Below are 23,562 nucleotides of genomic sequence, written 5' to 3'. Positions count from 1 at the left end.
TGCATATAGCCTGTCTTTTTACTGTTGTTCGATTTCTTTACCTACCTATTGTTCACCAAATACCTTTTTTGCACTATTGGTTAGAGCCTGTAAGTAAGCATTTCACTGTAAGTTTGTATTCAGCGCACGTGACAAATAAACTTTGATTTGAAGAGTTAAGAACAAATATTTACATACTATTTCACTGTCAGCTTCTGAACTGGGTACAGTACTTGTTTCCTGTTCCTCCTCCTCCAGGGCATCAGGTAGCCTAGCGTTTAGAGAATTGGGCCAGTAACCAAAAGGTTGCTGGGTTGAATACCCGAGTCAACAAGGTGAAAAAAAAAATTCTGTTGATGTGCTCTTGAGCAAGGCTCCTAACACTAATTTGCTCCAGGGGTGCCGTACTACTATGGCTAACCATGTAAAATACCACATTTTCACTGCACCTATGTGACAATACCATTTTTTTTTCTTTCTTAAGGCACAGTTAGAAGCAGGAAAATAGAATAGGAGATTATAGAGTTATAAAGTTGGCAGCATGGAGGCTTGGCTTTATTGGCTGTCCAGCCCGGATCTGCTGGAGTCTCTGGGGACAGGGCAGCAGGGGCAGAGGGGAGGGCCAAGTGACAATCCTGACACCTCACTCATCAGCTGCTTATTTACAGGCAAGTCAAGCCCTACACACACACACAAACACAATATATCACAACATGCCCAGACACATTCTAGGTTCATCCTTAAGCTCAGACCTGGATACTGGCACCGACACAAATGGTCGCCTCGCTTCGCGTTCTTAGGAAACTATGCAGTATTTTGTTTTTTTTTAAATGTATTATTTCTTACACTGTTACCCCTGGAAATCGTAAGTCTTATTACATACAACCAGGAGGAACTATTGGATAAAGGAGCAACGTCAACTTACCAACATTACGATCAGGAATACGACTTTCCCGAAGCGGATCCACTGTTTGGACCACCACCCAGGACAATGGATCGGATCCCAGTAGGCGAACCAAAACAACGGCGCCGCAGAAGGGGCAGACGGAGCGGTCTTCTGGTCAGGCTCCGTCGACGGGCACATCGCTCACCACTCCCGAGTATACTACTCGCCAATGTCCAGTCTCTTGACAACAAGGTAGAAGAAATTCGAGCAAGGGTCGGCTTCCAGAGAGACAGATTGTAAAACGTTATGTTTCACGGAAACATGGCTCACTCGGGATACGTTATCAGAGTTGGTACAGACACCTGGTTTCTTCACGCATCTTGCCGACAGAAACAAACATCTCTCTGGTAAGAAGAAGGGCTGGGGTGTATGCCTTATGATTAACGAGTCATGGTGTGATCATCACAACATACAGGAACTCAAGTCCTTTTGTTCACCTGAACTAGAATTCCTTACCATCAAATGCCGACCACATTATCTACCAAGAGAATTGTCTTTGATTATAATCACAGCCATGTATATCCCCCCCAAGCAGACACCTCGACGGCCCTGAAAGAACTACATTTGACTATATGTAAACTGGAAACCACATATCCCGAGGCTGCATTTATTGTAGCTGGGGATTTTAACAAGTCCAATCTGAAAACAAGCCTTCCAAAATTTTATCAGCATATCGAATGCCTGATCCATATCGAAAGCATATCGAATGCCGGGCTGGCAAAATTCTGGATCATTGCTACTCTAACTTCCGCGACGCATACAAAGCCCTCCCTCTTCCTCATTTCTGCAAATCTGACCACGACTCCATTTTGTTGCTCCCAGCCTATAGACAGAAACTAAAAAAGGAAACACCCGTCTGTTCAACGCTGTTCCGACCAATCTGGTTCCACGCCTCAAGATTGCTTCGATCACGTGGTCTGGGATATGTTCCGGATAGCATCGGACAACAACATTGATGTATACGCTGATTCGGTGAGTGAGTTTATTAGTAAGTGCATCGGTGATGTTGTACCCACGGTGACTATTAAAACCTTCCCCAACCAGAAACCGTGGATTGATGGCAGCATTCGGGGAAAACTGAAAGCGCGAACCACTGCTTTTGATCATGGCAAGGCGACAAGAAGCATGACTGAATACAAACAGTGTAGCTGTTCCCTGCACAAGGCAATCAAACAAGCTAACCGTCAGTATAGAGACAAAGTAGAGTCGCAAATCAATGGCTCAGACATGAGACGTATGTGGCACGGTCTACAGACAATCAGCTGATTACAAAAAGAAAACCATCCCCGTCGCGGACACCGATGTCTTGCTCCCAGAAAAACAAAAACAACTTCTTTGACCACTTTGAGGACAATACAGTGCCATGGACACGACCCGCTACCAAAACCTGCTGGCTCTCCTTCACTGCAGCCAATATGAGTAAAACATTTTAAAGTGTTAACCCTCGCAAGGCTGCCGCCCCAGATGGCATCCCTAGCCGCATCCTCAGAGCATGCACAGACCAGCTGGCTGGTGTGTTTACGGACATATTCAATCAATCCCTATATCAGCTGTTACCATATGCTTCAAGAGGGCCACCATTGTTCCTGATCCCAAGAAAGCTAAGGTAACTGAGCTAAACGACTATCGCCCTGTAGCACTCACCTCCGTCATCATGAAGTGCTTTGAGAGACTAGTCAAGAATCATATCACCTCCACCCTACCTGACACCCTAGACCCACTCCAATTTGCATACCGCCCCAATAAGTCCACAGACGACGCAATCACAATCACACTGCCCTAACCCACCTGGACAAGAGCAATACCTATGCAAGAATGCTGTTAATTGATTACAGCTCAGCATTTAACACCATAGTACCATCCAAACTCGTCATTAAGCTCAAGACCCTGGGTCTTGACCCCGCCCTGTGCAACTGGGTCCTGGACTTTCTGATAGACTGCCCCCAGGTGGTGAGAGTAGGAAACATCTCCACCCCGCTGATCCTCAACACTGGGGCCCCACAAGGGTGCGTTCTCAGCCCTCTCCTGTACTCCCTGTTCAACCATGACTGCATGGCAATGCACGCCTCCAACTCAATCATCAAGTTTGTAGATGACACTACAGTGGTAGGCTTGATTACCAACAACGACGAGACGGCCTACAGGGAGGAGGTGTGGTGAGGAGTGTGGTGTACAGGAAAATAACCTCACACTTAACGTCAACAAAACAAAGGAGATGATTGTGGACTTCAGGAAACAGCAGAGGGAGCACCCCCCTATCCACATTGACGGGACAGTAGTGGAGAAGGTGGAATGTTTTAAGTTCCTCGGCATACACATCGCGGACAAACTGAAATGGTCCACCCACACAGACAGCGTGGTGAAGAAGGCGCAACAGTGCCTCTTCAACCTCAGGAGGCTGAAGAAATTTGGCTTGTCACCAAAAACACACAAACTTTTACAGGTGCACAATCGAGAGCATCCAGTCGGGCTGTATCACCGCCTGGTACGGCAACTTCTCCTCCCACAACCATAAGGCTCTCCAGAGGGTAGTGAAGTCTGCACAACGCATCACCGGGGGCAAACTACATGCCCTCCAGGACACCTACATCACCCGATGTCAAAAGAAGGCCAAAAAGATCATCAAGGACAACAACCACCCGAGCCATTGCCTGTTCACCCCGCTATCATCCAGAAGGCGAGGTTAGTACAGGTGCATCAAAGCTGGGACCGAGAGACTGAAAACAGCTTCTATCTCAAGGCCATCAGACTGTTAAACAGCCATCACGAACATTGAGTGGCTGCTGCCAACATACTGACTCAAATCTCTAGCCACTTTAATAATTAAAAATTGGATATAATAAATGTATCTCTAGTCACTTTAAACAATACCACTTTATATAATGCTTACATACCCTACATTACTCATCTTATATGTATATACTGTACTCTATACCATCTACTGCATCTTGCCTATGCCGTTCTGCCATTGCTCATCCATATATTTATATGTACATATTCTTATTCCTTCCTTTACACTTGTGTGTATAAGGTAGCTGTTGTGAAATTGTTAGATTACTTGTTAGATATTATTGCACGGTCGGAACTAGAAGCACAAGCATTTCGCTACACTCGCATTAACATCTGCTGACCATGTGTATGTGACCAATAAAATTAGATTTGAAATGGCACATGTGGGAATGACTGTGTTTTGTGGGTGAAAATGTTGCACTCACTCTCCCAGTTTTATTGCATGACAGAGGGTATATTGCACTTGGAACTGCTAAACAGAGCTAAAACAGACATCTATCAAAGAGATGACCCGATAATCAAATCAACAGATATGAAAAAGTCAGGAAAACAAAAATGATGCCCTGTGTTAACATTTGGTCTGAGACTAAGGTGTACCTGTAATGTCCTGGCCTTGGGGAGGTCCCCTTTATCAAAGGCTGACAAGAGCCTGTTCACACCACTGCCCTGGTAGTTATATGTGCTGGGGAGAGAGTGGCATTCCTAAAGTATAAGTGTCTGCCTAATGGACTGACTTCACACAGAGAGCATGGTTCTCAGGGTTAAAGTATGATATAAGAGGAAGACTAACCTTCCCACCGCCCCATTGCCACTCATTGCCAAATCTCCTAGCAGTTGCTGTTAAAGGGTAAAACATTCTTTAATTAGATAAACATAACATACCGAACATGACCTTCCTCTAAGGATAAATTATCTTCATACTGAGAGAGGCAAACAGACAGGGAAGAGAAAAATGTGTGCTGACTTATAGGAGTGACGTATAGGAGTGACCAGTGAGATGGACTATTGCTGACACACTGGCCAAAGTCCATCAGGGCACTGCCACTGAACTTCAGCCCCTGGAACGAGGGGATTTGTTTCTCTATCCCCTCCAACACATCTCTCGATAGCACTGACAGGAGAAGAGTGGCTGAGAATCAGCATCCCTGATCAAACCTTGAATATTACAGTATCACATGCAGAGGCGCATCAAGAAGTGTCCAACTATCATATCAACTGAAAGCAGAGTACTCACAGTTGACCCCGGTCACAGCTGGAATGTGATAATAGTAAAATGGCACAACTGGGGCGGCTGAAGCCACTTCCTGGAGGAACATCCTGAGTGTATCTGAGTTCGGTGGAAGGAAACACGGTAAAGGAAGGAAACATGCATACATTCCTACAGTGAATTTCTCAGCTAAATTTACCAGAGTGGAATGTCACACTTAGTGGTGTAGTGGTGCCTGGATAAGTGGGTATACTCTAATTTTTCCCCCAAAAACGACCCGTCCAGCGAAGGGAAGGCACCCTGTATGAAAAATTCTGAGAATCAGTGACACTCTGAATGACCTAAAATCATAAATCCTATTTGGTCTTTCACAGTCAGGCCAACCCAAGCTCTACTGTGCAAGTAGGCTAATAAACATCTTCTCACTGTCAACTGCGTTTCTTTTCAGCAAACTTAACGTGTATAAATATTTGTATGAACATAAGATTCAACAACTGAGACAAACTGAACAAGTTCCACAGACATGTGACGAACAGAAATTTAATAATGTGTCCCTGAACAAAGAGGGGGTCAAAATCAAAGTAACAGTCAGTGTCTGGTGTGGCCACCAGCTGCATTAAGTACTGCAATGCATCTCCTCCTCATGGACTGCACCAGATTTGCCAGTTCTTGCTGTGAGATGTTACCCCACTCTTCCACTAAGGCACCTGCAAGTTCCCGGACATTTCTGGGGGGGAATGGCCATAGCCCTCACCCTCCAATCCAACAGGTCCCAGACGTGCTCAATGGGATTGAGATCCGAGCTCTTCGCTGGCCATGGCAGAACACTGACATTCCTGTATTGCAGGAAATCACACACAGAACAAGGAGTATGGCTAGTGGCATTGTCATGCTGGAGGGTCATGTCAGGATGAGCCTGCAGGAAGGGTACCACATGAGGGAGTTGGATGTCTTCCCTGTAATGCACAGCTTTGAGAATGCCTGCAATGACGACAAGCTCAGTCCGATGATGCTGTGACACACTGCCCCAGACCATGACGGACCCTCCACCTCCAAATCGATCCCGCTCCAGAGTACAGGCCTCGGTGTAACGCTAATTTCTTCGACGATAAACGCGAATCCGACCGTCACCCCTGGTGAGACAAAACCGCTACTCATCAGTTAAGAGCACTTTTTGCCAGTCCTGTCTGGTCCAGCGATGGTGGGTTTGTGCCCATATGCGACATTGTTGCCGGTGATGTCTGGTGAGGACCTGCTGTACAACAGGCCTACAAGCCCTCAGTCCAGCCTCTCTCAGCCTATTGCGGACAGTCTGAGCACTGATGGAGGGATTGTGCATTCCTGGTGTAACTCGGGCAGTTGTTGTTGCCATCCTGTACCTGTCCCGCAGGTGTGATGTTCGGATGTACCGATCCTGTGCAGGTGTTGTTACACGTGGTCTGCCACTGAGAGGATGATCAGCTGTCTGTTCTCTCTGCCTGTAGCTCTGTCTTAGGCATCTCACAGTACGGACATTGCAATTTATTGCCCTGGCCACATCTGCAGGGCTCATGCCTCCTTGCAGCATGCCTAAGGCACGTTCACGCAGATGAGCAGGCACCCTGGGCATCTTTCTTTTGGTATTTTCCAGAGTTAGTAGAAAGGCCTCTTTAGTGCCCTAAGTTTTCATAACTGTGACCTTAATTGCCTATCGTCTGTAAGCTGTTAGTGTCTTAACGACCGTTCCACAGGTGCATGTTCATTAATTGTTTATGGTTCATTGAACAAGCATGGGAAACAGTGTTTAAAACCCTTTACAATTATCTGTGAAGTTATTTAGATATTTACGAATTATCTTTGAAAGACAGGGTCCTGAAAAAGGGCTGTTTCTTTTTTGCTGAGTTTAGTAGGCCCACTATTGAGCCCCACAGTGGAGGTGTCATAATACCTATTAAACCTAGAGGTCAAACAGGAAAATGGTTCCAAATGTTTTTCCACCATTCTTTTTTCCCCACAGGGATTTTAGAAACACTTAATATAAGGGCTGTGTTTCATGTAGGCCTACCCGGACATGACCTTTTGATAACCATGTAAATCTCTCTCGGACAAAGTGACTTTAACAATATAATCGGCTCTATTTACTCTCAGATTTGAAAATGCTAATTAGGATCAAAAGTGGTCATACAAATCCCTGCATGCCATCTCTAGCTGATACCTTTGCTAACAGGTATTGTGTCAATTTAAAACTAGCACAAAACAGTTCACAGAATTGTTTATTTAAAGAAATATATCAAATTTATTCATTACCCTATTTAGTTAACATTAGATAGTTAGTCCAGAGATTCTTACCTTTGTCTCGATTCGGGAGTCTCATCCAGAGCATCATGGCATTTGTAGTTTTTTTTAGGATAGCCACATTAGCAGATAATTAGCGTTTCATTTTTTGGGGGGTAAATACATAGATCTAATATATTGATAAAAGCCACCCTGTCCTAGAGAGATTTATACGGTTATCAAGACATCATGTCTGGGTAAGCCTACACGATTTTAAGTGTTTCTAAAATACCCAATGGGAAAAATTTATGGTGGAAAAAAGATTGGAACCATTTCCCTGTTTGACCTCTACGTTATGACTCATACTGTGGTACTCTATTGAAAAAGATAAATTAGGCAACTGAGTCAGAAATTCACAGGTTTCAGATTTTTCCCAATTTATTCAGGTTTTTGCTCACCAAGTCACAGAAAAACAACACAGTTGTATGTTCTAAGTCCACAACAATGCTGAATTAAACAACATCAGGAGACCACTTTTGAGGTTTGGGAAAAATCTAAGATATAAAAATAAAAAAAATTGTATTTACCCTTTAATTCAAGTGTGCAGGCACCTAGCACTGTTTGGTTGGCAGTGTTTCTGTTGCACATGAAGATGCACATGAAAATGGAGTTTGCAAAATAAAAGGATTGATGCAAATAGTTATGCAAATAGTTATGCAAATAGGACCATGCCCCAGGACTACCTGACATGATGACTCCTTGCTGTCCCCAGTCCACCTGGCCATGCTGCTGCTCCAGTTTCAACTTCCACCTGACTGTGCTGCTGCTCCAGTTTCAACTGTTCTGCCTTATTATTATTCGACCATGCTGGTCATTTATGAACATTTGAACATCTTGGCCATGTTCTGTTATAATCTCCACCCGGCACAGCCAGAAGAGGACTGGCCACCCCACATAGCCTGGTTCCTCTCTAGGTTTCTTCCTAGGTTTTGGCCTTTCTAGGGAGTTTTTCCTAGCCACCGTGCTTCTACACCTGCATTGCTTGCTGTTTGGGGTTTTAGGCTGGGTTTCTGTACAGCACTTTGAGATATCAGCTGATGTACGAAGGGCTATATAAATACATTTGATTTGATTTGAGTTATGGAATCATTCTGACAGGTAGACATAGGCTAGCTAGTTAACATTTACAAAGGTTTTTGGGAAAGCCTTTTCATCTACCAGAAGACATTTAGGCCTATCAATAGCGTCGCTACATTTTTCCTGTTCCTTAATCGTTTGACACCTGGACGTTTTACTTCATATTATAAGGCATGTCATAGCTTGCTTCAAAGTAGCCTATTGCCAAAATCCCACCATTGAAAGTGGCTATTATTTTTTATAAAGACTTACATATGCGTTCTCCTGTTCTATTGTTTTTCTTTCAACTGTCTTTCATTGTCTAGCAGCCAAAGGCATTATCCTAATCATATTAGCAACCCATGATAGTTGTTGCATACTTAATTCCCCCCACTTTCTAAAGCTGGCATGTGCTGTGCTCATTTTAGAACAGTGTTTTGCCGCAATTGCATTTTGGAACGTTCATGCTAGGCCTACTGCAATATGTACATTACTGCACCTAAAATATTAAGAAATAATAATTTTATCAACATTTTAATCTGTTTCTTTAGCCTTATTGACATGGCGTATACCTCCACTACACTACTTTTATACATATCAGTGGGGATTACATAGTGAGTGTGTATGCCCACTGAAAAATGAATTGGTATACGACGTTTACCCTCCACTACATCACACTGGAAAGAGCAAACAGGTATACATCACAACCGAAAATTAGGCTCCACGAACCTGCGGTTGCAGGTTTAATGAAAGAGGGGGAGATAACTGCTATCCCATCAGCTCTGATTTCATCAGCATGGCGTGCCTGTATAGGGGACACAATAGAGACAGTAAGACACCTTAGTTCCTGTGCTGTGTTTAGACTAGTTTAAACTAGGTATGGCTAGGAATACCAGTGGGTCGTGACAAAGACGATTCACCAGTTCCTGGGAGTCCTTCAGACTCATGCAACCCACATGCTCTATCACCTGCTCCAGCCTGTGAAGACATAGCAATGTGTGCCAAGAAGCCAGCAGGAAGGCTTACTCATTCACTCACAAGGACAGTAATTGCCACATATAAACTATATTAGGCTAACTGATGGAGGGGTTGGGGAAAAGGACAGATTTTTAAAAATTGGACCTTTATTTACTGTAACTAGGCAAGTCAGTTAAAAGAACAAATTCTTATTTACAATGACGGCCTACCAAAAGGCAAAGGCCTCCTGCGGGAACGGGGGCTGGGATTAAAAATAAATAAAATAAAAATATCGGACAACACACACATCATGACAAGAGAGACAACACAACACTACATAAAGAGAGACAACATAGCAAGGCAGCAACACATGACAACACGACAACAACATGGTAGCAATACAAAACATGGTACAAACATTATTGGGCACAGACAACAGCACAAAGGGCAAGAAGGTAGTGTAACGATCGTCGTAGGTGTAAGAAGGTGAGGACCAAGGTGCAGCGTGGTACGTGTTCATAATTATTTTAATAGAACACTGAAAAATACAAAAACTTGAACGACCGCAACCGAAACAGTTCTGTCTGGTACAGATACTTAACAGAAAACAACTACCCACAACCCAAACTAAAATAGAGACATAAAAAAGGAACTAACGTCAGGACGTGACAGATAGAGATAACAATACATCCCACAAAGCAGCCACAACTGTCAGTAAGAGAGTGTCCATGGTTGAGTCTTTGAATGAAGAGATTGAAATAAAACTGTCCAGTTTGAGTGTTTGTTGCAGCTCATTCCAGTCACTAGCTGCAGCGAACTGAAAAGAGGCGCAACCCAGAGATGTGTGTGCTTTGGGGACCTTTAACAGAATGTGACTGGCAGAATATGGTATGTGGAGGATGAGGGCTGCAGTAGATATCTCAGATAGAGGGAATTGAGGCCTAAGAGGGTTTTATAAATAAGCATCAACCAGTGGGTCTTGCGACAGGTATATAGTGATGACCAGTTTACAGAGGAATATAGAGTGCATTGATGTGTCTTATAAGGAGCATTGGTGGCAAATCTGATGAGTGAATAGTAAATAACATCTAGCCTTACCTGCCAATCTATAAATTACGTCTCCGTAATCTAGCATGGGTAGGATGGTCATCTGAATCAAGGTTAGTTTGTCAGCTGGGGTGAAATAGGAGCGATTACGACAGAGGAAACCAAGTCTAGATTTAACTTTAGCATGCAGCTTTGATATGTGCTGAGAGAAGGACAGTGTACCCTCTAGCCATACTCCCAAGTACTTGTATGAGGTGACCACCTCAATCTCTCAACCCTCAGAGGTAGTAATCACACCTGTAGGGAGAGGGGCATTCTTCTTACCAAACCACATGACCTTTGTTTTGGAGGTGTTCAGAACAAGGTTAAGGGTAGAGAAAGCTTGTTGGACACTAAGAAAGCTTTGTTGTAGAGTGTTTAACACAAAATCCTGGGAGTGGCCAGCTGAGTATAAGACTGTTTCATCTGCATATGAATGGATGAGAGAGCTTCCTACTGCCTGAGCTATGTTGTTAATGTAAATTGAGAAGAGCTTGGGGCCATGGACCGAGCCTTGGGGTACTCCCTTGGTGACAGGCAATGGCTGAGACAGCAGATGTTCTGACTTTATACACTGCACTCTTTGAGAGAGGTAGTTAGCAAACCAGGCCAAAGACTCCTCAGAGACACCAATATTCTTTAGCCGGCCCACAAGAATGGAATGGTCTACCGTATCAAAAGCTTTGGCCAAGTCAATAATAATAGCAGCACAATATTGCTTAGAGTCAAGGGTAATGGTGACATCATTGAGGACCTTTAAGGTAGAAGTGACACATCCATAACCTTAGCGGAATCCAGATTGCATTCCAGAGAGTATACTATAGACATCAAGAAAGCCAGTCAGTTGATAATTGACAAGTTTTTCTAACACTTTTGATAAATGGCAAAATAGAAATAGGCCTATAACAGTTAGGATCAGCTTGATCTCCCCCTTCAAATAAAGGACTTACTCTGGTTGCCTTCCAAGCAATGGGAACTTCCCCAGAAAGGAGAGACACGTTCAAAAGTTTAGAGATAGGCTTGGCGATGACAGGGGCAGCAATCTTAAAGAAGAAAGGGTCTAAACCATCTGACCCAGATGTTTTTTTGGGGTCAAGTTTAAGGAGCTCCTTTATCACCAAGGATTCAGTGACTGCCTGCAAGGAGAAACTTTGTAGCGGGGCAGGGGAAAAAGAGCGAGAAGCATTGGCGATAGTTGCATTAAAAGGGGTGGGAGATGAGGAAATGTTGGACGGGCAAGTTGGCATGGCTGAGTCAAATAGGAATCCTGACTTAATGAAGTGGTGATTAAAGAGCTCAGCCATGTGCTTCTTGTAGTAACAACCACATCATAAACATTAAGGGACATGGACAGCTGTGAGGAGGAGGCTTTATTCTCCAGGTCTTTAACCATTTTCCAGAACTTCTTGGGGTTAGACCCACAGAGAAAGAACTGTTCCTTAATGTAACTAACTTTGGCCTTCTGGAAAGCCTGAAGTGCACTTATTTCTCATTTGCCTGAATATTTATTCAAAGCTTTAAGAACAAGTCTGATTCTTTAAACTACGTGACTGTTCCTATAGTGACTCTCCCCTAAGACTGACAAACATGCAAAGCGGTACCAGTGTAACAAGTCTGGAACCAACAGGACCCTGAACAGCTTCTAGCCCCCAGCCATAATACTGCTAAATAGCTAATCAAATAGCTATCTGGACTACCTGCATTGACCTTTTTTTTGCACTAACTCTGCTGCACTGACTATGCGTGTGCACACACACACACACACACACACACATTTCACTGTTAGTCTACACCTGTTGTTTACGAAGCATGTGACAAATACAATTTGATTTGATAAGAAAACATCAGTAAGCCTCAGTCAATCAGTCAATTCAGTCATCAGTCAATAATGCATGGCATAGAGTAAAGTTATCATTGCGTGTTTTGGTTACTACCAAAACTCTGAGGCATGCGTTGGCTATCGCTAAGCAGTTTACTTCGAAGTAGGGTTCTGATGCTTGTTTGACCTTATCAGAAAAACATCATCTATTATGTCCGAAGCTTCGTTTTGTCGAACAACCACCTGATTGATTTGTTAGAAGACAAAAAAAGGTTACCCATGTGCACACGCTACGACGTTACGACATCATCTATAATAATTTGGCTGTTGTAAATTATTTTGAGCAACAGGTGCCACTAGTATACCACGTCTAGATGAAAGCGGAGAGTATTGAACCTATTTTTGACACAATTGGCAGTAAATGCTAAATTCTTCAAGAAGCTTCATTTTCCCATCACTATTTTTTTCTACTGCGACAGATCCTGAACAAATAGATGCAAGCCTTGTATTTTCCTTGAGGGGGTTTGATTAATCTCGCACCAGTGTAGGCGTGAACTGTGCTGCCTCCCGTGTCAACCCAGTCTCTCATTAATTATAGTACATAATTAATGAGAGAATGGGTTGATTTTTAAACCACCCCATTGTCACTGTAAAATAGCTAGCTTCAACCAAATAAGCAGTTGTTTATTTGTACTAAAGCACAAAATCAGGGCACATCGAGTTTAAACTGATTCAGAAGGGGCGTGGCATCAGAGGTATCTGGTGTAATTTAGCTTGACGCGCCATAAGTTTGTGCTATTAGGTCATATTTATTTGTATTTATTTATTTAACCTTTATTTAACCAGGCAAGACAGTTAAGAACAAATTCTTACTTACAATGACTGAGGCTGGGATTAAAAATAAAAAGGGACAAAACACACTTCACGACAAGAGAGACACCACAACACTATGTAAAGAGTAACCTAAGTCAACAACATAGCATGGGAAGAGACCTAAGAAAACAACAGCATTGTCTTTTCACATAAATAATAACAACAGTGAGTAGATTTTTAACAACCCAGTCTCTCATTAGGTATAAACATTGTGCTTATTTGTACATGTAGTACGTACTTAATGAGAGACCGTCCAAACTGTGCCCATAACCTTGGGGCGAGGGCAAAAAATGGGGCCCCACAGCCCTACAAAGAGAAAAAAAAGAGTCTGGAAAAAATAGAACAAGGGGGTGTTGGACTGACGCTGAATTCGTCAGACTATGGAAAATGCATACGTCCATGTGAGTGAAAATATTGTCGTCACAAGCATATCTGTTGATATTTTGTTTGTTTGAGGCAGACTGGAAAAACTTTCTTTTAAGACAATAACTTTTGAACCCTTAGAATGTACAACCACGAGCAAGGAGACTTGTGTGACTTTCCTTTGACATTGTACAGAAATAATGACCATAACATACTTTGTGGTTTCAGTTTTATAGTCTAAAGGCAGCAGGGTGATGTCCCCATACTGTTTCTGGGGGAAAAGAAGAAGACGGAGAGGGGGGGGGGGGGTTAAAGCCCAGGGCCTCACCACCTCTAGGGACCTGTCAGAGGAGGAGACAGTGACTTGCACTGCCCTTACTCTACTGTAAGTATACTTGATTGATATAAACTGAGTGAACAAAACATTAAGAACACCTGCTCTTTCCATGACATAGACTGACCAGGTGAATCCAAGTGAAGCATGATCTCTTTTTGATGGGTTAGCATCCCTGTGGAAGACTAACCACCCTTCACTGGTGTTAAACAATGATCGTAATCAACAGGACCAAGTTTTTCAAAAACTTTTCAAATCATATTTCGGCAATTGGATTGGATTAAATGTAGGAATTGGGTATTTCTAAAACTGAGATTCTAATCATAGACACAGGTGTGAATGATAGTAGGTGTGAATTAACAGTTGGATGACATTCTCACATGTTTTTGGAGTGGACCATGTACTCACCTATTTTATTTATTTTTTTACCTTTATTTTACTAGGCAAGTCAGTTAAGAACAAATTCTTATTTTCAATGACGGCCTAGGAACAGTGGGTTAACTGCCTGTTCAAGGGCAGAACGACAGATTTTGTACCTTGTCAGCTCGGGGATTTGAACTTGCAACCTTTCAGTGCTCTCAATGCTCTAACCACTAGGCTACACTGCCGCCCCATATAACAAAGACACTTAAAATATATCAAATCTATAGTGAGAAAATATTGTCTGAAGTTGTACCTATTTTTTTGGTGTGAACCACCCTTAAATTTGTTCAATTGCCATTCAAATGAAAGAACAATCGATTCTCAAATGACATGTTTGTTGTAATACCGTAAGCACCAGGAGAGTGCCAGGATCTCCTTCTACAGTTATGGACCTGTTTGTCATTTTAGCCTTTTTATTTTTCCCAGAATCACACAGTGGCATCACTAGTAATTCAAATTCCTATGATGAATGTAGATTTTCTATGATGTAGGCATATAGCCAGTCACATTTCAACCACATTTTACTGTACCTGGTTGTACTGTACACAGGACTTTGTGGTCATACGTGGTTATTGAAATGACTGTGCTCGAAATAAACAGGAGTAGCCGGTGCATTTATTTCAAATAGGTATCCAGCCTATTTATCAGATACACCATAGCCTACAGCTCAAAATATATTTTTAAACCATATAACTTTACTTACAGAGTAGGGAAGATCATAACCATTCCTTGAACTATCTTTCTACAAACAACCTACTCAATCTCGAAACCAGATTTGAACCACTTAGTTAAAACTGTACAATCAAATCAGCTTTAAGCAACAGCGGTGATAAGGTCAAGGAAATCACACTGACGATGTGATACCGTTCCCGAAACACAATCGAATTTGGAAATGTAGAATAACATTGCATTCATACATTACTTCATAAGCACTAGTCTATACATTTTGGCTTGCAATGCAACTTATTTACACTAAATAGACACTTTTTAAATTAACTTCACATGCATGTTGACATTTATTCTCATCAGTCTTGTCCTGGAGGCAGAACTGAGCAATTTCCCCTTAGGCCAGCTGTCTATATTGTAAAATAAATCATGACAACAAAAATGAGCTTTTTGGTCTTAATTTGGGGTTAGGCATTAGCAGTGTGGTTGAGTTTAAAATCAGATTGGATGACTTTGTGGCTGTGCCAGCTAGTGACCACTCTGCAGAGCTGCCTCCAGAACAAGATTCATGATGAAAAATGCTAACTTGTACTTCACATTTCCAGACACAGTCTATTTTCTGAGAATTTATCCGCTCATTTTACCAACATTGCGCCACGAGAAAAATAGCTTTCTGATTTCTATATACTTAATATGCCATTGACGCTCATAGCCTGTCTGTTTTCCCTCAATGACTCCCATGCATTCTATTTCCAACGTAAGCATGCTTGTTCACACACGTATAAAAAAGGCTCCCCGTGTGATTTGGGCTTTACCCGTAGTGAATCAGCCGTTCCCACTTTCCTGATTATACCTATCCAGACCCTTCAGAATAATCTAAGAGTTAAATGAGGGCCAAGGAGTAGGGGTAGGGAGTGAATTTGGACCAGCAAATAATGTGTATGTGTCACCTAAGTGTTTCAATACCAATCATGTCTGTGTGTGTTCATTCAGGTAGAAGTTCAGAGTGGAACAGAAGCAGGCGTCCATTGTGACCATGGAGGAGGACACTGGCACTGTAGTGTAAGTGCAAAAGTACATGGGCCTGTCTTTAATTTGTCACTGACTATTTTCTTGGTCTCCACTGTACACAATGCGAGTCTGGGCAGTCATCTCTATAGTACAGCACGTTATCTTAGTTGTTTATTGATGTAACAGAAATTACAGTGAAAGTTGACTAAGTTACCAACATCATGTATTGCTATGTTTGAGGCAACAACTAAAATACATTACCATGTTATCATGTGTAAAAAATAATATGAATGATGACTGAATAAAATAAATGTTTTTCATAATTCAGATTGCAAGGATAGGAACTCTGTAACAACAATGGAGACAGTGGTGAATCCAGAGATAGATTCCGTTCTAACTAACCTCCCTAAGGGAAGAACAGGGAAAAACAGTTATGACATTGATGTTATTATGCAATAAATAGGAAAAACTGGTGAAATTGTTAGATTTTCTGTAAACAGTAACAATATACACTACCGTTCAAAAGTTTGGGGTCACTTGGAAATTGTCCTTGTCCATTAAAATAACATTACATTGATCAGAAATACAGTGTAGACATTGTTAATGTTGTAAATGACTAATGTTGCTGGAAACAGCAGATTGTTTATGGAATATCTACATAGGCGTACAGAGGCCCATTTACAGCAACCATCACTCCTGTGTTCCAATGGCACGTTGTGTTAGCTAATCCAAGCCCTTTTGCAATTATGTTAGCACAGCTGAAAACTGTTGTCCTGATTAAAGAAGCAATAAAACTGTCCTTCTTTAGACTAGTTGAGTATCTGGAGCATCAGTATTTGTGGGTTAGATTACAGGCTCAAAATGGCCAGAAACAAAGAACTTTCTTCTGAAACTCGTCAGTCTATTCTTGTTCTGAGAAATGAAGGCTATTCCATGAGAGAAATTGCCAAGAAACTGAAGACCTCACATGTCCTCAACTGGAAGCTTCATTAAATAGTACCCGCAAAACACAAGTCTCAACATCAACAGTGAAGAGGCGACTCCGGGATGCTGGCCTTCGAGGCAGAGTTGCAAAGAAACTCTGCCATTAAAAAGAAAAGATTAAGATGGGCAAAAGAACACAGACACTGGACAGAGGAACGCTGCTTAGAAGGCCAGCATCCCAGAGTCGCCTCTTCACTGTTGACATTGAGACTGGTGACATTGAGACTATTTAATGAAGCTGCCGGTTGGGGACTTGTGAGGCATCTGTTTCTCAAATTAGACACTCTAATGTACTTGTCCTCTTGCTCAGGTGTGCACGGGGCCTTCCACTCCTCTTTATATTCTGGTTAGAGCCAGTTTGCGCTATATGGGAGGGTCTGGGTGGGCATAACTCCGAGGTGGCGGTTCTGGCTCGGGACGTGGACCCCGCTACACTTCTGACTCATCACACTTACTTAATGTCTCTGGAGCGGGAACCCTCATCGCCGACCACGGACTAGAGGACGCCACTGGACTTATGGTAGAGTCTGGAGTGAGTGACGCCTCTGGACTGGAGGGAGACTCTGGCGGATCCGGACTGGAGGGAGACTCTGGCGGATCCGGACTGGAGGGAGACTCTGGCGGATCCGGACTGGAGGGAGACTCTGGCGGATCCGGACTGGAGGGAGACTCTGGCGGATCCGGACTGGAGGGAGACTCTGGCGGATCCGGACTACGACCCGTCGTGGTAGGTTCCGGACTGCGACCCGTCGTGGTAGGTTCCGGACTGCGACCCGTCGTGGTAGGTTCCGGTCCCGGGCCTGTCGTAGGAGGTTCCGGTCTGTGGATTGTCGCCGGACGCTCTGGACTGGGTACTGTCGCCGGACGCTCTGGACTGGCGAGGCGCACTGTAGGCCTGGTGCGTGGTGCCGGCACTGGTGGTACCGGGCTGGGGACATGCACCTCAGGGCGAGTGCGAGGAGCAGGAACAGGGAGCACTGGACCCTGGAGACGCACTGGAGGCCTGGTGCGTGGTACCGGCACTGGTGGTACCGGGCTGAGGACACGCACCTCAGGGCGAGTGCGGGGAGGAGGAACAGGGCGTACAGGGCTCTGGAGACGCACAGGAAGTCTGGTGTGTGGTGTTTGCACTGGTGGTACTGGGCTGGGGACACGCACCTCAGGGCGAGTGCGGGAAGCAGGCACAGGACGTACTGGGCTGTGGAGGCGTACTGGAGGTCTGGAGTGTAGAGCTGACACAACCCATCCTGGCTGGATGTTTATACTTGCCCTGCAAATGCAGGGCGCTGGCACAGGACGCACAGGGCTGTGCAGATTCACAGTACGCAGAGCCGGCGCAGGATATCCTGGTCCATGGAGGTATACTGGAGACCAGGAGCGCTGAGCCGGCACCCTCCGTCCTGGCTGGATGTCCATTCTAGAAATGCTAGAAATGCGCATTGGAGACACCGTGCGTTCCACCGCATAACACGGTGCCAGACCAGTAACACGCTCCCCACGGTAAGCACGAGGAGTTGGCTTAGGTCTCCTACCTGACTCAGCCAATCTCCTCTTGTGCCCCCCCCCAAAAAAAATCTTGGGGCTGCCTCTCGGTCTTCCGTGCCAGCCGTGTACCCTCATAACGTCACCATTCCTCCTGTGCTTTCTCCACCTGCTTCCATGGCAGGGTCTTGTCCCCTGCCATTACCTCCTCCCAGGTCCAGGATGACCTCCACTCCTCTTTCTCCCAGGTCCACGATGTCCACTCCTCTTTGGCACGCTGCTTGGTCCTTTTTTGGTGGATTATTCTGTCACGTTCGTTGAATGGAGGAGACCAAGGCGCAGCGTGATGTGAATACATTCTTCTTATTTAATGAAACGAAGAACACTTAAACAAACTATACAAAACAACAAAACGACCGTGAAGCTATATATGATAAGTGCAGACACAGGCAACTAACACATAGACAATAACCCACAAAATACCCAAGGAATATGGCTGCCTAAATATGGTTCCCAATCAGAGACAATGATAAACAGCTGCCTCTAATTGAGAACCAATCTAGGCAACCATAGACATACATAACACCTAGATTAGTCAACACCCATAGACATACAAAACCCATAGACAGGGGACAAAAACACATACATCACCCATGTCACACTCTGACCTAACCAAAATAATAAAGAAAACAAAGAATACTAAGGTCAGGGCGTGACACAGGGCTGTGTTCTTCCGGTAAGGTTACGTCGCATGACGTCACGTGACATTGATACTTTCTTTGTAGGAAGGGTATCATGTGATTCTGTCAGATTTGCATTACTTTTTGATACTATTCATAAATTACTGTAGCGGCATCTGTCTTTAATTTGAATCACGTTGACGTTTGCTTATGTAATATCAGTTTTTTAAATAATTTATGTAAGAATAATGACACATTTTCTTCCCTAAACCGGATAAGTTATGAACTACACATATTTCAACATTTTGAAGTACATTTTTCTAACCCTAATCAGATTCGTATCAATATAATCACCAATATCATTATAATATGCCTGTAAATGAATGTGTACCTTCATTAAAACCTACTGTGCTGTGCTGTGCTGCATCAGCACATGCCAACTCAATATTCGGATGGGAAAATTGCATCTTTGGGAGGCGCTACTGAAGCACCCCAATGGCCACCAGGGGTATGGGATTGCACAAATATGTCTCATTCACCCCAAATATATTTTGTGCCAAGCCACAAGTCTGAGCTACCAAAAACAAAAAAATATATGTTTTGGGGATTCCACGACCAGACATGGCTTGTTAAAATATTAGGTTTTCTAGGGGTGTATAGAGCTTTATGGCAGAAAACATGTTTATGTTGATTAAAAACTGTTGATATTGGAGCTTTGAGAACCTCTGAAATATAAACAACATGTGGTGCACAATATCTAAGGAAGACTCAAGGTTGTGCTTGCCTGGGGTAGAGTATCTCATGATAAGCTGTCGACCACACTATTTACCAAGAGAGTGTTCATCTATATTCTTCGTAGCTGATTATCTCATGCATTTTTCAGTGTTACTTGCCTCGAAACGAGCATAGAAGTAATTTAGCTCGTCTGGTAGGCTTGTGTCACTGGGCAGCTTGCGGCTGTGTTTCCCTTCCCAGTGTAGCACTCCAAACTGCCCTTTCCCACCTGGACAAAAGGAACACCTATGTGAGAATGCTATTCATTGACACTACAGCTCAGCGTTCAACACCATAGTGCTCTCAAAGCTCATCACTAAGCTAAGGACCCTGGGACTAAATATTTCCCTCTGCAACTGGATACTGGACTTCCTGACAGGCTGCCCCCAGGTGATAAGGGTAGGTAACAACACATCCGCCACGTTGATCCTCAACATGGGGGCCCCTCAGGGGTGCGTGCTCAGCCCCCTCTTGTTCTCCCTGTTCACTCGTGACTGCTTGGCTAGGCACGATTCCAACACCATCATTAAGTTTGCCGATGACACAACAGTTGTAGGCCTGATCACCGACAATGATGAGACAGCCTATAGGGAGGAGATCTGAGACCTGGTAGTGTGGTGCCAGGATAACAATCTCTTCCTCAATGTGATCAAGACAAAGGAGATGATCGTGGACTACAGGAAAAGGAGGGCCGAGCACGCCCCGATTTTCATCGACAGGGCTATGGTGGAGCAGGTTGAGAGCTTCAAGTTCCTTGGTGTCCACATCAACAAACTGTCATGGTCCAAACACACCAAGACAGTCGTGAAGAGGGCACGACAACGCCTATTCCCCCTTAGGAGACTGAAAAGTTTTGTCATAGGTCCTCAGAATTCTACAGCTGCACCATTGAGAGCATCCTGACTGGTTGCATCACCTCCTGGTATGGCAACTGCTCGGCCTCCGGCCACAAGGCACGACAGAGGATAGTGCGTACGGCCCAGTACATCACTGGGGCCAAGTTTCCTGCCATCCAGGAACTCTCTATCAGGCGGTGTCAGAGGAAGACCCTAAAAATTGCCGAAGACGGCAGCCACCCTAGTCATAAAGTGTTCTCTCTGCTACCGAATGTAAAGCAGTACCAGAGCGCCAAGTCTAAATCTAGGCTTCTTATCAGCTTCTACCTCCAAGCCATAAGACTCCTGAACAGCTATCCAAATGGTTACCCAGACTATTTGCATTGACCCCCCCCATTTTTACACTGGCGCTATTCTCTGTTTATTATCTATTTATAGTCACTTTACCTCTACCTACATGTACATATTACCTCAATTACCTCGACTAACCTGTGCCCCCACACATTGACTCTGTACCGGTACCCCTTGTATATAGCCTCGTTACTGTTATTTTATTGTTGCTCTTTAATTATTTGTTATTTTTCTATTTTTTTCTCTCATTTGTATTTATTGTTTACTTCAGTTTATTTAGTAAATACTTTCTTAACACTTGTTTTTTCTTAACTGCATTGTTGGTTAAGGGCTTGTAAGCAAACATTTCACTGTAATGGTTGTATTCGGCGCATGTGACGAATTCAACTTGATTTGATTTGTTAAAAATTCTAATTTGTTTTCTGTTAGCTAAGTGGCTAGATGGCTAATGTTAGCTAGCTGTAGGGTTCAGGTTGGGGTTAGTCAAAAGGGTTAGGGGAAGGGGAAGCTAACACGCTAAGTAGTTGCAAAGTAGCTAACAAGTAGTAACTAAGTAGTTCCTAATTAGCTAAAGTGCTAAAGTTTTCCTTGATGAGATTCGAACATGCAGCCTTTGGGTTGCTAGACCAACCAACCACCCTCCTTTTGTTTTTTTGCCTTACGCCTTGACCACATCAATAGTGCCATTGCATTTTGGTAGACAGAAGCAGTGGCGACCCGTCATTCAGGGCAGGTGGGGCTGTTTTGAGCACCACACTTTTAGGTAAAAACTTTTTTGGGGGGGGCTTGCAAGTTTTGCTTCTTATTTTGGCATTAATACGTGTCACATCAGTTTGAAAACAATGTTTTTAAAAAATGTCATTGAGTTAATAAAGCCACATACAAACATGTTATCTTTTTTGCTTTTTTGAGTAAGGCAGCTCCAAAATGCAGGTGTTTCAGCCTAGCTCAGTGTTTTCTGTGGTGGTGGGGCAGCCAGCAGAAAATACAGTGTTGCGCCTGATTGGCTCAGTTTTCTGTCATGATTGGCTCCGTTTTCTGTCTCTTCAACCCCAATTCTAAGGTTAGAGCTCGAAAATGTTATCCCCTTGGGTTCTGCCATAGAGTTATATTAGAAGTGCCCAACCAAGAAGGCTCAAGGTCATTGGCCACAGATAGAATGACATCAAATCACGTTATATCTACAATAGCTTTGATTGGACTGATCATGTCAATATCTTACTTTCAAAGTCTTATCTAGAAGTCATCACCAGTTGTCATCAAGTCGACAATCTACTAGCAAGTCATTTTTAATCCTTGTCATATGAAGATAAATAATGAAGAGAAATTATAGATAAAACATATCGGTGCTCATCGGCCATTGTACTTAAAGATTACACAACAAGTTGGAAATCGCAAATTCGACAATGACTTGTTTGGAAGGAATCAGTGGCTAACTGCAAAGAAACCACTAACGTTAGCCTGCTGTTCAATGGAGTGGCTGTGTTCCCACCATAAATCCTGAGAATGCCAGACATTGATGACAAAGTTTGATGACAAAAAATGCCAGCAAAGCACCACTGCCCCACCTTCACAAGATGAGTCCAAAAATGTATTGTATGCTGCTGCATAAATTCTGTAATATGCCAGGGAGATATCTATATGAAAGCCAATCAAATAATACTTAGTGTGTATTGTGTAGTAAGCTGTTAGTAGCCCATGTGCCTCAACCTAATAATTTGGTATATTTTCACCAACGAGGTATTATAAACACTTTTTTTATACAGCTTTGACAGTGTTACTGATAGTAGTTGTGGTGCTTGGCTTGCACATGCAAATTCAGCACACACAACATTCTATAATATAATTGCGTTATTTGACGTGTCAAATTAAAAGCTCATTTAACGCGTCAAATAGTGTTATATGACGTGTATCTTTTTTGACGTGCAAAGACCCAAATGGCATTCAACGTGCTGAACAAATAATTATATTGACTACGTCCGTCGTCGCTTGCTCATTAATGTCTTCATCGAAATTACGGAATGCCTCTTTCCCCATGCCATAGTTTGTACATCTCAATTGTCAGTAGAAACCACATTTGTTTAAGCTAGTCTGCCATATCAGCTATGTTTTTATGTGTAGTGGCTTTGCTGGCATGCATACCACTTTTTTGTTTTGTTTGCCCCACCAAGATTTGCATGCTAAAACGCCACTGTTCAAAAGTACATTCATTTCCAATGGAACGCTGTGTTTGCCTTGCAGCATTGCGTTGCAGTGTGGTCTGTATGGTGCATATTTTTTGATTTTCTAATTTATGCATCAAACTCTATGAGTAGAGAGCTTGACAGGAATGGTAGCAGTAGGTAAATGTTGAACTTTTGTTGCACTCATATCCAGAAGATGCTGCATACCATTTTGCGCAATGTTGCTCATAGTGTGATTGAGGCATTCAGTTGCGCAGCGGTCTAAGGCAATGCATCTCAGTGCTTGTGGCGTCACTACAGACACCCTGGTTCGAATCCAGCCTGTATCACAACTGGCCATGATTGGGAGTCTGATAGGGCGGCAGCTGGGTTTGGGTTTGGCTGGTGTAGACTGTCATTGTAAATAAGAATTTGTTCATCTATACCAAACGTAGCATATTATACGAATC

The 23,562-nt window shown here is 43.4% G+C and overlaps 1 pseudogene; it reads right to left on the bottom strand.

The window, feature by feature from the left end:
- Nucleotides 1-496: 496 nt before the first annotated feature.
- Nucleotides 497-14,709, bottom strand: LOC112261652 (annotated as a pseudogene).
- Between the last annotated feature and the right edge of the window lie 8,853 nt (nucleotides 14,710-23,562).

This window comes from Oncorhynchus tshawytscha, linkage group LG01, assembly GCF_018296145.1.
Source record: "Oncorhynchus tshawytscha isolate Ot180627B linkage group LG01, Otsh_v2.0, whole genome shotgun sequence".
Taxonomy (NCBI): domain Eukaryota; kingdom Metazoa; phylum Chordata; class Actinopteri; order Salmoniformes; family Salmonidae; genus Oncorhynchus; species Oncorhynchus tshawytscha.
This window is presented reverse-complemented; position numbering and strand designations above follow the sequence as displayed.